This window comes from Scardinius erythrophthalmus (assembly GCF_964197995.2).
Source record: "Scardinius erythrophthalmus genome assembly, chromosome: 3".
NCBI classification, from domain to species: domain Eukaryota; kingdom Metazoa; phylum Chordata; class Actinopteri; order Cypriniformes; family Leuciscidae; genus Scardinius; species Scardinius erythrophthalmus.
Window position 1 is genome coordinate 48,091,046 of NC_138223.1, and position 15,726 is coordinate 48,106,771.

The 15,726-nt window shown below is 37.1% G+C and overlaps 1 pseudogene across 1 annotated transcript in view; it reads left to right on the plus strand.

Annotated features, from left to right (window-relative positions):
• Positions 1 to 5,423: 5,423 nt before the first annotated feature.
• LOC308687931 (complement C3-like) overlaps positions 5,424 to 15,726 on the plus strand; it is a 70,570-nt pseudogene continuing 60,267 nt past the window's right edge. The window contains exons 1-5 of the transcript in view: positions 5,424 to 6,293; positions 11,643 to 11,758; positions 12,690 to 12,885; positions 12,975 to 13,139; positions 13,318 to 13,391. The product of the transcript in view is annotated as a complement C3-like (transcript). The remainder of the gene's footprint in view (positions 6,294 to 11,642; positions 11,759 to 12,689; positions 12,886 to 12,974; positions 13,140 to 13,317; positions 13,392 to 15,726) is intronic.

Sequence of the window (15,726 nt, forward strand, 5' to 3'; positions counted from 1 at the left end):
ATTAAGATCCTTCTTTCTGACTTAGATTTGGTTAAAGCATAACTGTGAATCTGCATACATATCCACAATTTTAGAAATAATATAAAGGATTTCTTAAAAGTTGTTTTGAAGAAAAAAAAACTTTCTTTTAGGCACACACAGACGTCAAGATTCAGTCTATGCATCTCAACAATGGTGACGAGCAGAATATTCAATTAGTAATTAATAAGTATTCAATAAAGTAAATTACATAGACAATTCAGATTATAATTTATTCATAACGCAATGCATGATGGGAGCCATTAATGAGTTGTGATTGGTGGCAGCCACTGCAACATGCTTTATTATTGTCACCATTGTTGAGATTCACAGGCTGATTATTGATGTCTGTGTTTCTAAATTAATTCATTTCAAAGTCTTTTGATCAGAACAATGTTTATGAAATATTTTTGATTATATGAAATATACTGAAAATCATATGCTGTAGAATCACAGAGCTGTTGTAATTAACTAGAAACCAAACCAAACTATCTCAGTAAGTTTAGTTAGTTTTTCAGATCACGACATGATTATGTCGAAACAACACGTTTTTTCTTTGTTCATCTGACTGTTATAAATCAATAACAGCAGACAAGCAAAATATAAAGTAAACAGAAAAGGTTCAAGAGCCCAACTAAAGCAAACATTGAACGCCATAACGGTGGCTTACAATTTGAGATTTTCTCCTTCAGTGATTCTGCTAGTTAACATCAGGTGTCTTCAATAATGCTCAATCATCACTAAATTAATCTCTTAATTATCTCATTAACTTTAACACTCTTGAGTGTTAATTTAACACTCATATTTTAACACTTTACACTCTTGAGTGTGGACTCATATACACTCCCAGGAGTGTTAATTTAACACTGGAGTTTTTGCTGTGTAGAAAATCAAAGAAGAAGAAAACAAGCAGTAAGTCATTGATCTGTTCGTGCACGTATACTTTTGAGAATCCTACGTTTAGCTGATCTTGATAAATGCTCATTGTCACTCATGTAAACACAACAGTTTTTCTTCCGCAATCACACGTCTGCGCTTTGTTTCCTGGCTGACCGAAAATAAACGCGACACTCGCGCCCCCCGGAAATCCGATAAAATTCAACCAATCAGATGACGACTTCGACATTCCTGAAGTGTTTCCAGTTAAGTGTACCATATGCATCAGACGTTTAGCCAACGTTCCGTGGGCGTGACGTCTGAGGCTGAGACTACCGCTAGCCTAGCTTAGCACAAAGACTGGAGGTAAATGGCTCCAGCTAGCATACTAATCCCAATAAGTGACAAAATAACGCCAACATTTTCCTACGTTGTGATTTGTATAGTCACAGCATATACGAATAACAAGGTCACATGAGACACAGCCATCCTCTAACCATATACATACTGGGAACTATATTCTCAGAAGGCGAAGCACTGCTACTTCTGCTGAGTGATTTACTCCAACTCTGAGCGAACTCTCTGCTTCTCACCACGGGGCTTCTCAGGCGCCGCGAGCAAATCACTCCGCTCAAGTAGCAGTGCTTCAGCCACAGCCTCAGATGAAATCAACTGAAGAGAAAAGAAGATATTAAATCTGTGAAGATCTCAGCAGAGGAGGATTAAACAACTCCACAAACAGCATTACCAGCTTCACTTATTACTAACCAGACTGACTTTATTTCTGTCAGACGTCTACAGAAGTTATTATTGAGAATTATTAGAGGTTTAGATGTTGATGTTCTATTATTTCGTCATGGAGTGTTTGCTTTAGTTCGTGACCCTTGACTTTTAGACACATACACAGCAAAATCCCCAGAGTTAAATTAACTCTGTTCAGAGAACGTTTGGTCCCTCTCTACAGAGAGTTAAAATAACTCTGAATCAGAGTTAAAGTTAATGAGATACTTAAGTGATTAATTAAGTGATGATAGGGCATTAATGATGAACACCTGCTGTCAACAAGTTCTCAGCAGAGGAGGATTCAACAACTCCACAAACAGCATTACCAGCTTCACTTATTACTAACCAGACTGACTTTATTTCTGTCAGACGTCTACAGAAGTTCTTATTGGGAATTAGCAGAGGTTTAGATGTTGATGATTTATTGAAAATGTATGATCACCATTATGGTGATGAGTGTTTCATTCAGTTGGGCAGTTTGACTCTTTTGGCAAGTTCGTGGTTTTTGTAACAACTTTTACCAAAACACATAATTTGTTACAAAGAAAGCCAAAAACAAAGATGATCAGGTGATATAGTTTTTTAACAACAGATAGTAAAAAAAATGCTCTTATCTCATGACTGTCTAAAAGTGATTATTTGATGTTAATAGATTATATTCACTAACAATACTCCCTAGCCAAAGACCGGACATTCTGAATTTAGATTTTTAAAATACATTTTAGAGATAATTTTTTTTTTTTTAGACAAAGACATCAAGAATCAGCATATGAATCTCAACAATGGTGACATGCTTCATGCTGCAATGCATGCTGGGAGCCACAATAGTCTAAAACTCATGGCTCCCAGGATGCATTGCGGCATGAAACATGTGACCGTTGTTGAGATTCATATGCTGATTCTTGATGTCTGTGTCTTAGGAAAAAAAAAATTCTCCCATTATGCATTTAAAAAATTCAAAATGTCCAATCTGTGGCAAGAGAGTATTGTTAGGGAATATAATCTGTTAACATCAAATAACCACTTTTGGACAGTGATGATATAAGTGCATCATTCTACATTTTGTGTTTGAAAACTAGATCACCTGAACATCTTTGCTTCTGGCTTTCTTTGCAACAAATTACGTGCTATGGTAATAACTGTTACAAAAACCACAAACTCACAAAAAAATAAGCTAAGAGTTAAACTGCCCAACTGAAGGAAACACTCATCACGATAATGGCGACCAACCATTTTCAATAAATCATCAACATCTAAGGGCGTTTTTCCACTGGGTTCGTTTGCTGCGGTCCGAACCCGAGTGCGCTAGTTCCCGGCGCCCCCCGCAGCGTTGGTCTGGTTTCACACTCAATTAGTTGTATCGAACCCAGGTGCGTTTGCAGTGATCTTACGTCATCGCAAACGCACACGGAAAACGCATGGAGAATACAACTCGACTGAGCATAGCTGTAATTTGTCGGGTTTTTTTGGTGCTATTATGCATAACTACGTTTATGTGCATTACATGGTGTAATTCAGCACATATCCAGGGGACGCCGTGTTTCTGCTGCTCGTAGAAGATTTTTTTGAATGAGGAATGTTTTTTGAATGAGATTTGTATGAATTTGAATGAGGCACCTCACCTCTTCAGTGTCCCACAACGTTCCCCTGCCACTCATTTAAAAAATAAAAACATGACTGTGATAGCCTTTAAGATTGGTCTGATTTCTTCAAGCGTTCGCTATGTTTTTTTTTAATATGCGTATCTTCAAGCATTTACTATGGTAACGGTTAGCGCGCATAGTCTTTTGCATCACAAACAGAAGGCATTCAAACATGAATGCGATTTAAATTATTTTATTTTGGTTGTCTTGTGTGAGGAAACAATGATATCGACAGTGATACGCATGCGCGGGATACTATACTTCCTGAACAAGCGCGCACCCGAGTCCGTGTTGCTTGCACATTAACGCGAACCACACCACGGTTCGGGAGCAACCGAGCTCAGACCACCTCCTCCAGGTAGTCTTGGGTTCGGTACTCTAGTGCGCACCCGGGTCCGATGACAGCGTTCACATTAGCGTTTTTTCATGCGGACCGGGGAACTGCCAGTGTGAAAGCACCCTAAACCTCTATTAATTCTCAATAAGAACTTCTGTAGACGTCTGACAGAAATAAAGTCAGTCTGGTTAGTAATAAGTGAAGCTGGTAATGCTGTTTGTGGAGTTGTTTAATCCTCCTCTGCTGAGATCTTCACAGATTTAATGTTTTATTTTGTCTTCAGTTGATTTAATCTAAGGCTGTGTCTGAAGTCAGTTGTAGTTCTTGTGTTTCTCTTTCCTTCAGTGATTCTGCTTGTTGACAGCAGGTGTTCATCATTAAAGCCCAATCATCACTTAATTAATCACTTAAGTATCTCATTAACTTTAATTCTGTTTAGAGTTATTTTAACTCTCTGTATAGAGGGACCAAATGTTCTCTGAGCAGAGTTAATTTAACTCTGGGGATTTTGCTGTGTATTTTCTCTGGCTGCTGTATCTGTGTTTGTAAGGCACATTTGTTATGGCAGGAAAGCCAAAACACAACGCATTCAGGTGATGGTGCTTTGTTTTCACTGTAAAGTGAAAGACTTCACTTTAGGTTAATGATAAAGACTGAAATTATTACAGACTGAGTAAATGATTAAGAAATGACATCACAACAGTGTGTATGTGTGTAGTTAAATCTCCATACTTTTTCCAATTATGTCTTCTTCATGTGCACGTTTGTGAATAATGTAACATCACATCATTGTTCTCTTTTTATTCTATTTGTAACTGCGAAGTATGCTAAGCTTTGACAGTATACTAAATGTGCAATGTGTTACTGTGGTTGATCATTTTAGCCACTTGTAATTCATTTGTAACATTTTAATTGTGATGGTAATCTTGTAGGTACTGTCCCTTTAATAGTGAAAGTGAAAGTGTTTCCGGTCGTATTGCGTAACCCCCGCGCCACTGTGTCCTATTACCGTGAAAGTAAATCTGGCAGCGAAATGATCAGAGCACGACGATATCCCATCACATTGACATCCATACAGTGCACTAACCTGTCTTGTTAAATATCTTGTTTTGATAGACTGATTTAGCAGTTCTCTTCTCTGGCCTTCCTCTCCTTCTTTTCTATTTTTCTTTTCCCCTCTCCTTCTTTTAATGACGTACCTACATTTTTTCCCCGACATTTTCAGTCAGTCTCATTTCCACTGCGTACTTCAAACTTCAGCTGTTCTCGGGTCAGCCTGAACTCTGATTGGTTCTATTCACTAGCTAGGGTGGGACTTGCGAATTTATTGGGTCCTCCGCTGACTGAACTGAAGTGATTAGGCTTGTTTGAGATGAGCAAAATCTGCGCAGAATCGATCACCGGTGATCAGCGCGAGATGCATGCCGGTTAGAAATGTGTCCGAGTGTGGTCCGCCTTGCTCTGATGTCATGCTGACGTATGTCAAAAATCTCTCGCGAGCGCAAGGCACACCTGTCGCCAATGGGGCGATCCAAGATGGCAGCCGGTGCGGTCGCAGATTCATGCAGCTGATTCAATTTTACTTTCCATCCCCTATATTTTAACTCTATTTAAACCCGGACGGATCAAATCTTTTGTTTATGCATTAGGCTATTTTCTGTTTCGTTTAGGCGGAGTAAATAGTTATTTAAGTTACTTAATTTCCTCCTTAAGTTGACGGTCGTTAACTGAACTCTTGAACGCACATGGAAACCAAGGATAGCACGATGAAACGCAAAGGAAAAAATAAGAATTCTATCTCCAAGTCGCTTATGGAAGAGATGGATTTAGAAGTTCCTGTCGCTGCTGCACACATCGAGGTAGACCATCAATATGACCAAAAAAATCCAGTTGTCACCCGGTCTGAAAGCCCAAGTCTCGAGTTCGTACGTGACTCCGACTTAGATACGCCTGTGAAACCTCAACAAAAGAAAGCTCGAGGCGAAATCTCCCTGACGGAATTGCAAGATAATGTCATCGAAGCACTGACATCCCGGATTAAAGAAAGTGCAAATGACCTCGGCAAAATGATTACCAGCAACACGGTGAGCATTGAGGGACTTAAGAAATCAATTGACTTTGTGTTTGAAGAAGTAAACGCTCTAAAAACAGACTTGAAGAGCTGCAAAACTACCACCAACTTAAACAGCACTAAACTCCACGAACTTGAGCAAAGACTGAACGATGCCGAGCGTTATCAGCGGAGATGGAACCTCCGTCTGTACGGTATTCCTGAACATTCGGAGGAGAACATAAAGCAAAAAGTGATCGGAGTCTGTGGTTCAGTTGTTCCCGACTCAAACTTGTCTTTCAAAGAGGACATAGATGTTGTGCATCGACTGGGAAAGCGGAATGAGCAGGCCAATAGACCTAGGCCAGTCATCATTCGCTTCGTAAGAAGATCTACGCGGGACCTGATCTGGCGGCAGGCCAAGCAGTCTGAATATCTGAGGAGTCACAAGCTGAGATTCACAGAAGATTTATCTCAAGCAGATAAGTTGCTGAGGATGAAGAGGTGGCCGTTGATTGAAGCTGCTAGGAAGGAAGGAAAGCGAGCGTTCTTTGTCGGTGTGCGCGTATTCATCGATGGGAAAGAGGTGCAATCACCCACGTGAAATCAAGTGGTTTTCATCTTGCGTCATAAGTACACTTTTCCCTCTGACCTATTCTAAGCCAACTTGTAAGTTTGTGCTAAGGTTTATTACTTGCCTAATGCAAGTTAATTATGGATGAATGTTTTCTATAATTTCACATCCGGGTTTATTCTTTCTTTCTTGTATTTCAAAGGGGATGGAAGTTACTCTAAAACTGTTCCTGTTTCTTCTGTTCATATATTCATGTCGTTTTCGTTAGTTACTCTTAATGTCAGGGGTTTAAGATTTAATGTTAAACGTAAAGCTTTGTTTTTATTTGCTAAACAGCAGAAAAGTGATTTTTGTTTTTTTCAAGAAGTTCATTCAACGCCTAAAGATGTAAATTTCTGGAAAGCTCAATGGGGTAATGATGTTTGGTTTGCTCATGGGTCTGAGCGTAAAGCTGGTGTTGCAATTCTAAAAAACAAATTTTCTGGGGACATTTTATTTTCTGAGGGGGATTCCCTTGGCCATTTCATTATTTTAATTATTAAACTAGATCTGGTGTCTATAATTATTATAAATTTTTATGGGTACAATTCTAAAATTGAAAATGATGATCTACTTAAAAAGTTAGAGAGTCGTATTACACACTGTTTATCCAAATTCCCAAATTCACTTGTTATTATAGGAGGAGATTTTAATATCACCTTAGACAACTCCCTTGACCGATGGCCACCTCGTAGTGCAAATTATCATAACTCCACACTAAAGGCCTTTATGCAGAAGTTTAATGTAATAGATATTTGGAGAGAGAAATTCCCTGGTATTAATTCTTTCACGTGGAATAATAAGGCATGTACCGTTATGTCTCGTATTGACTACTGGTTAACTCCGTGCAATTTACATAAAGAAGATATTTCTGTTAATATTCTTCCCACGCCATTAACCGATCATAAGGCAGTGTCTATCAACATTTCTTTACATTCCTCTCCTTCCTCTAGCTATAATAATTCTTATTGGAAGCTCAATAAGTCATTATTGGAGCATGAATTTGTTAAGGGGACCATTCGCAGTTTGATTGCACAATATTGGAATATAGCTCAAATTAGTAATAATTATTGCACCAATTGGGAGTTATTTAAATTTGAAGCTTGTAAATTTCTTAGACAATTTGGCAGTTTTTTGTCTAAAGCTAAAAAACTTGAAGAGGAGATGATCATTTCTAAAATTACATCTTTTACTCATAAATCTCCTCCAAATTTATCGGATAGTGAATATCTTGAGTTATACACGCTTCAAAGCCAATTAGATGATATTTATAAAAGGAAGGCAGAGGGGGCTTTCGTTAGATCTAGACAGAGATGGTTAGAAAAAGGTGAGCAGAATTCAGCATATTTCTTTCAATTAGAAAAATTCCATGCAAAAACAAATACAATTTTACATTTGAATATTAATGGTACGGTAACACATGATTCTAAGATGATTGCAGATTACTGTTCAACCTTTTATAGCACTCTTTATAAATCAGGATTTAATGAAAATTACTCCTCTGTTTTTATAGATAGTCTTACTAATTTGAAAACTATAAATGAAGTTCATAAAGAACACTGTGATAGTTCTATATGTATAAAATAAGTCCTTCAAGCTATTGCAGAGCTTAAATTAAATAAATCCCCTGGTGTAGAGGGGTTAAACTCTGAATTCTATAAAACCTTTTCAGAAGAACTTGCTCCTTTTCTTTTAAATCTTTTCTTACAGTCTATTGAATATGGTAAACTCCCGCCTACTCTGACTCAAGGCCTAATTATCTTAATTCCCAAACCAAAAAAAGACACTTTAATTCTAGACAATTGGAGACCAATTTCCCTACTTAATAATGATTATAAAATTTTAGCCTCTATATTAGCTTCTAGAATTAAGACAACTTTGGATTTCATTATCGATGACACACAGTCAGGGTTTATGAGTAATAGGCACATCTCGAATAATATTCGCTTGGTATTAGACCTTGTTGATTACCCACATCTATACCCAGACGAGAGTTTCATTTTCTTTTTAGACTTTCATAAGGCCTTCGACACTGTTGAACATCATTTCATATATTCAGCCCTAAACAAATTTGGTTTTGGTGATTTCTTTATTAATTCCGTTAAAACTTTATACTCTAATGCAAATTGTTCAATCAAACTGCGTAATGGCACCTCACCCAGATTTAATCTCAGTCGTGGTATCAGACAGGGATGCCCTATTTCCCCATATTTATTTTTACTTTGTTCACAACTTCTTGCCGACCATATTAAACAGAGCCCTTTAAGAGGTATCACTGCTGCTGGCAGTGAAATAATTATTAGTCAATTAGCTGACGATACCACACTTTTTTTAAAAGATGCAGGAGAAATACCTTTAGCCCTCAAGATTATTCATACATTTTCAAAAGCTTCAGGGCTTTACCTGAATTTAAATAAGTGTGAATTAATGTCTCTTAAAACCAGTAATCTTCTCTCAATTTGTAATATCCCCATTAAAGATGAAATTACATATTTAGGTATTAAGATTGTAAAGAATGAAGAGGAACGATGTAAACTTAATTTTTCACCAGTCATTGACAAAACAAAAAAAAAATTAAATCAGTGGTTAATGAGAGACCTATCCTTGAGGGGGAGAGTGCTGATCACAAAGGCAGAGGGCATCTCGAGACTTACATATGCAGCGCTCTCCTTAGCAGTAAATGATAACACTTGTAAAATTATTGATAAAATGCTGTTTAACTTCTTATGGAAAAATAAAACCCATTATATAAAAAAATCTGTGGTTATGAACTCAACTGAAAATGGAGGCCTGAACTTCTTAGATTTTACCACCCTTAATCATACCTTTAAAGTTAACTGGATTAAGCAATTCCTTAAAAAAACAACTTCTATCTGGAATATTATACCACACTTTATCTTTTCACAAGTTGGTGGTCTCCAATTTCTTTTGCTTTGTGACTACAGTATTACCAAGCTTCCTTTAAAACTTTCTAACTTTCATAAACAAATGCTTCTTTCCTGGAATTTAATCTATAAACACAATTTCTCTCCAAACAGATGTTTTATCTGGAACAATAAGCATATTCTGTATAAATCTAAATCTTTATTTCTTATGAATTGGTTTTATAATGATATTGTTTTTGTTAGACAACTGTATAACAATGAAGGTCTTATGTTGTCCTACTCTGAATTCCTTTCTAAATATAATATTCCAGTTACTCCTAAGGACTTTGCTGTGGTTATGGATGCTGTTCCCTCTGGTCTAAACATGCTTCTTAAAAACACCTGTCCTCTGCTCCCTCCATACTCGTTTGATCCTGTTGATACTGAAGTAGGCCGTATCTGCTTCTCTCTTTCCTGTATGAAAAATAATAATCGTTGTGTACGGGCTTTGCTCCAAAGGGATATTGTCTCCAGACCTGCTATTATATCATTTTGGAATGGTTATGCTGATAATCTGTTATGGAATAATATCTGGAAACTTCCTCACAAATATTTAATCACAAACAAAATCAAAGAAATTTCACTTAAACTCATTTATAAATATTACCCATGTAATTATTATCTTGTGAACAGATTTAATTGTGATATTGACACAGTGTGTACATTTTGTGATCTACACGTTGAATCATTTTATCATTTATTTTGGAGTTGTCCTCATACAATGTGTTTTTGGTCAGATTTCTGTTCTTTTATTAAGGCTCATGTCATGCCCAGCTTTCAACTGTGTTTTAAAAATGTATTATTTGGTTTTTTCGCTTATGACAAATCCTTTCATAAGGAATATTACTTAATTAATCTACTGCTTCTGTTAGCGAAATTTAGTATTCATAAGAGTAAATTTGGAGGAAACAAGCCTTTATTTCTCATTTTAAGAGCAGAAATTATACAATACCTAAACACAATATTGGGTTTGAAAAATAAGAAAGCTACAAAGTGTGTCTCAATCTGTAAACACTTTAAAATGTTTAGTTAACTTGTAAATTTGTCGCTGTTTATGTATGTTTTTTATGTTTGTTTATCTGCTTTACTCGTTGTACCCCCCTGACTGTAATTGTAATTCTTAAAACAATAAAAAAAAAAAAAAAAAAAAAAAAAAAGGCACACCTGTCGGATTCTGCAGTCGAGCGCAGTTGCTCTCCACTGACTGCGCTGATCAAAAGCATGATGGGAAACGACTTGCTGACGACACAGCTTAATGTTTATTGGTTTAAACAACCGTGATGTATTGTTCTCTTTTAAAATGTTTGATTTTAAAACTCTGATATCATGTTTTATGTGTATACGTTATGTGTGAATATTCCCAAACTATCTAACAGTGCGATCTCTATGGGTTATGCAATTTAATTTTTATAAAAAATAAATAAATAAAAACACATATGTCTGTATTAAAGAAAAAAATATTGATAAACATGTATTTGGAATGGAATTAAATAACAAGTACTTTGGGTGTCTTGTTCATTTTATTTATTTTCATATAAAAGCAACATAAATTGAATTACATCCAGTTTATTAGCAACACTGTGCACGAGCGTGAATCCCGCGATATCCATCTTTGATCTCGCCGGTGTCAGATCCACTGCGAGAAGAGAGATCAGTGCTGCGTTCCAGTCCACTTTTAGACACGCACTTGCAAACTTCCCTAAGCACTTCCCCTCGGGGGAATCCCTGCCGCCATTTTGAAGTGCGTTCCACTTCGTGAAGTGGACGAGGGAAGTTTATATGGACAGACCCTCGTTCCCTCGATTTTGACCGAGGGAGCGAGTCTGCTTCAAATGTACACTTCAGGCACCTATATGTCCCACAATGCAGTACGATTGTGACGTCACCACATATCTCATCTAATCACCACCACAACAGACAACTCTATGATATATTAATTATATATATTTTTTGTTTAAAACAACCCAAACACACATAAACATTTGGATGCTGCATTAAACAAATTCTTAAAGGAAAAAAAAAATGTAAATAATAAATCAACTCCACAGCTGATTCCAAGTGATCAAGGGCTTAGGACGTTCCAATTCAGCCCATTGCAGTTTCCGCCAGTAGTGGGCACTCGCAATGACGTACATCCTCGTTCAATGAGTGAACGAGACGAAGGGAAGTTAGCAAGTGAAGGGCATGACAATTTTGGACTGGAACGCAGCCCTGTCCGGCTTGCCTGCGCTTTTTTCACTCCTCCCCTCACTGCGGCCGCCTACTCTCGACTACATCTCAGGCGAGGCGAGGCGCATCTCAAACAAGCCTATTAATAACAATTGGACTAAACCATTTTTAGGGAGGGAAGGGAGTGGAGATTGTTTAAATTTCATGTTTTTTTTTTTTTGGTTTTCAGTTTCACACAGAAAGAGACACACACACACACACACACACACACACACACGATGGAGGTGAAGCTGCTGTGTCTGTTGTTCTTCTCTCCTCACCCCTCCTCACACTGTGTGACCCGCTGTGAGTATTAAAGGTCCCGTTCTATGCCCCTTTTCACAAGATGTAAAATAAGTCTCTGATGTCCCCAGAGTGTGTATGTGAAGTTTGAGCTCAAAATACCCAACAGATCATTTTTTACAGCATGTTTAAATTGACATTTTTTGGGGCTCAGAAAAATGAGCCGTTTCAGTGTGTCCCCTTTAAATGCAAATGAGGTGCTGCTGGACGGCACAGGGGGCGGAGCTTCATGAGCTCGTGCTCAGTCTGTCAGGAAAAATTCATCTCACGGAACGATAATAATATCAGAAACTCTCAGTAACGGCGTTCATTTCGAGTCGGACAATAATGCCTACAGAGTCAGAGTGCTGTATAGAGATGAAACAGGTATGGTTTAGTAGTTTAATTACGGTTATTATAACGTATTTGTCATCTGCTTGTAGGCTATGTATCCATTATTTATTAATAGCCTACAAGTCTGCTGTCTGAATGATGATCAAACATGTACTGATGAGTTTAATAAAGTTTATTGTACATCACACAAAAGATGAAGCGTCAGTTTTACTTCAGAAAATCACCGTAAGAGCTGAGTAAACACAGTAGGCTAAGTTATAAGAAGTGCGCAAGTAGCCAGTAGAGTTGAGGGAGCATTCCTGTGGGCGGAGGTTAGTCAAGAAAAGGTTCTAGTGATGTCACTAATGCAGGATGTAGAGGGGTGTAGTCCAATCAAGCCGTTTTTTGTAGTCAACTTCTGTTAAATAAAATATCTCGCTTGGCATTGAACTTTGAGCTTTATAATTTTACAGATATTATTTATGCTCTAACAGCAACATTACACACTAACTAAAGTTTGAAACATGGAATCGCATGCAACGGGACCTTTAAACACACCGTTTGCTCATAGAGTTAATAATCAGTTTTTAAGATTTCAAACGCTGTGATTTGATCTCCTCAGGTTTGTTCTGTCAGCTCCTAATTTGCTGAGAGTGGGTTCCTCAGAGAATGTGTTTGTGGAGGCTCAGGATTACTCTGGAGGAAACCTGAACGTGAGGATCTCAGTGAAGAACTTCCCAAAGAAAGACAGGGAGATAACAGACAAAACAGTGACACTGACTGCAGAAAACAATTACCAGATCCTTACAGATATAAAGGTGAGAGCTACATAACAGTGCAGTGATGTTTCATTCTGATTAATTTATCATCAGATATAATTTAGGCTGACTGATTATCTGTTCTCTAGATCCCTGATGATCAGAACTTGTTCTCTGATGATCCTCTGGAGAAGCAGTATGTGTATCTACAAGCTCAGTTTCTATCTCACACCACAAAGTGGTCATGGTCTCATTCCAGTCTGGATATATATTTGTACAGACAGACAAGCCCATCTACACGCCTGCTAGCACAGGTATGAGTATGTGCTAAGAAATGGGAAAAATAAAACACAGTGAATTTTAAACATGTTACAGAAGCATGACATAATCATATTAATTATTAAAGTGACTGCTGCATGTATTCAGGGTTTGAATCTGAGTAAAAAACATCAGAACTCATACTTCAGTTTTTTGCTTTGACCTCTTTTGCAGTTCAATACAGGATTTTCTCTCTGACGCCCAACTTGAAACCACTCAGTCAGTCTGCTGTCACGGTGGAGATCATGGTACACACTTATATAAGTGGTCACTGTTAATACACACACACACACACACACACACACACACACACACACACACACACACACACACACACACACAGTAGACATTTCAGCTGTAATGAGCATAGGGCTGGGCGATATATCGCACGATATTGTTATGCGCATCTCGACAGTAAAGCCGGTTCCTTGATTAGTAGTAAATCACCATCACCTGCTTTCAGATGGAGCGGCATTTACTACAAAGAGCCGTAATTAACTGACAAGCTGAGCCATATCGCATTAATATCGCGGACGTATCGCCAGCGATATTTAATGCGATATGGCTCAGCTTGTCAGTTAACTACGGCTCTTTGTACACAGCGAAACATCCAGTGTTAAATTAACACTCCTGGGAGTGTATGAGTCCACACTCAAGAGTGTTGAAGTTAATGAGATAACTAAGTGATTAATTTAGTGATGATTGAGCATTATTGAAGACACCTGATGTTAACAAGCAGAATCACAGAAGGAGAAAATCACAAATTGTAAGTTACCATTGTGGTGATGGGTGTTTGCTTTAGTTGGTCTCTTGAGCCTTTTATGTTTACTTTAGATTTTGTTTGTCTGCTGTATCTGAGTTATAACTATGGAAGGTTGTTTCCGCCACTGAATAAAACATTTTAAAAGATAATTGCGACTTTTTATCTCACAATTGCGAGTTTACATCTCGCAATTCTGACTTTATTTCTCAGAATTGCGAGATATAAAGTCAGAATTGCGTGTTTTAAAGTCGCAATTGCGTGTTATAAAGTCAGAATTCTGAGATATAAAGTCAGAATTGCGTGTTATAAAGTCAGAATTCTGACTTTTTTTCTCGCAATTGCGACTTTATATCACGCAATTCTGACTTTATATCTCAGCATTCTGACTTTATATCTCAGAATTCTGACTTTATATCACGCAATTGGGAGATATAAAGTCAGAATTGCATGATATAAAGTCACAATTGCGTGTTATAAAGTCAGAATTCTGAGATATAAAGTCAGAATTGCGTGTTATAAAGTCAGAATTCTGACTTTTTTTCTCGCAATTGCGACTGTATATCACGCAATTCTGACTTAATATCTCAGAATTCTGACTTTATATCACGCAATTGGGAGATATAAAGTCAGAATTGCATGATATAAAGTCGCAATTGCGTGTTATAAAGTCAGAATTGTGAGATATAAACTATTCTGAGGTAAAAAAAAAAAAAAGTCCGTCTTTTCCCCCCCCCTTAGAATTGGACTTTATATCTCACAATTCTGAGAAAATATGTCAGAATTGCGAGATATAAACTCGCAATTATGTGTTATAAAGTCAGAATTGCGTGATATAAAGTCAGAATTCTGAGATATAAAGTCAGAATTGCGTGATATAAAGTCGCAATTGCGAGAAAAAAAGTCAGAATTCTGACTTTATAAGACGCAATTGCGACTTTATATCTCGCAATTCTGACTTTATATCTCAGAATTCTGACTTTATATCACGCAATTCTGACTTTATATCTCAGAATTCTGACTTTATTTCACGCAATTCTGACTTTATATCTCACAATTCTGAGAAATAAAGTCAGAATTGCGAGATGTAAACTCGCAATTGTGAGATAAAAAGTCGCAATTATCTTTTTTTTTTAATTTTGTGGCGGAAACAAGCTTCCATATATAACTGCCAGATGAGCAAAGAAAAAAAGGTGATTTGATGGTGTTGGTTATATTATGACATTCAACATTTGAACTTGATCACTGAACTCATTAAGATCCTTCTTTCTGACTTCGATGTATGTTGTTGGTTGCAGCATTACTGTGTATCTGCATAAATGCCCAGAATGTTTGATAAAAAATAAAAGATTATTTAAAAGTTGTTTTAAAAAAACAATTTTTTTTAGGCACACACAGACGTCAAGATTTAGTCAATGCATCTCAACAATGGTGACGAGCAGAATATTCAATTAGGAAAAGTAAATTACATAGACAATTCAGATCATAATTTATTCATACCGCAATGCATGATGGGAGCCATTAATGAGTTGTGATTGGTGGCAGCCACTGCAACATGCTTTATTATTGTCACCATTGTTGAGATTCACAGGCTGATTATTGATGTCTGTGTTTCTAAATAAATTCATTTGAAAGTCTTTTGATCAGGACAATGTTTATTAAATATCTTTGAATTACAAGTAAAATACTGATAATCATAGGCTGAAGAACCACAAAACTGCAGCTAACAAAATCAAACCAAACTATCTCAATAAGTTTACTTTATCAGATCACAGCATGATTATGTCAAAACATAACCCACACTATCAGATCACACTTTACTT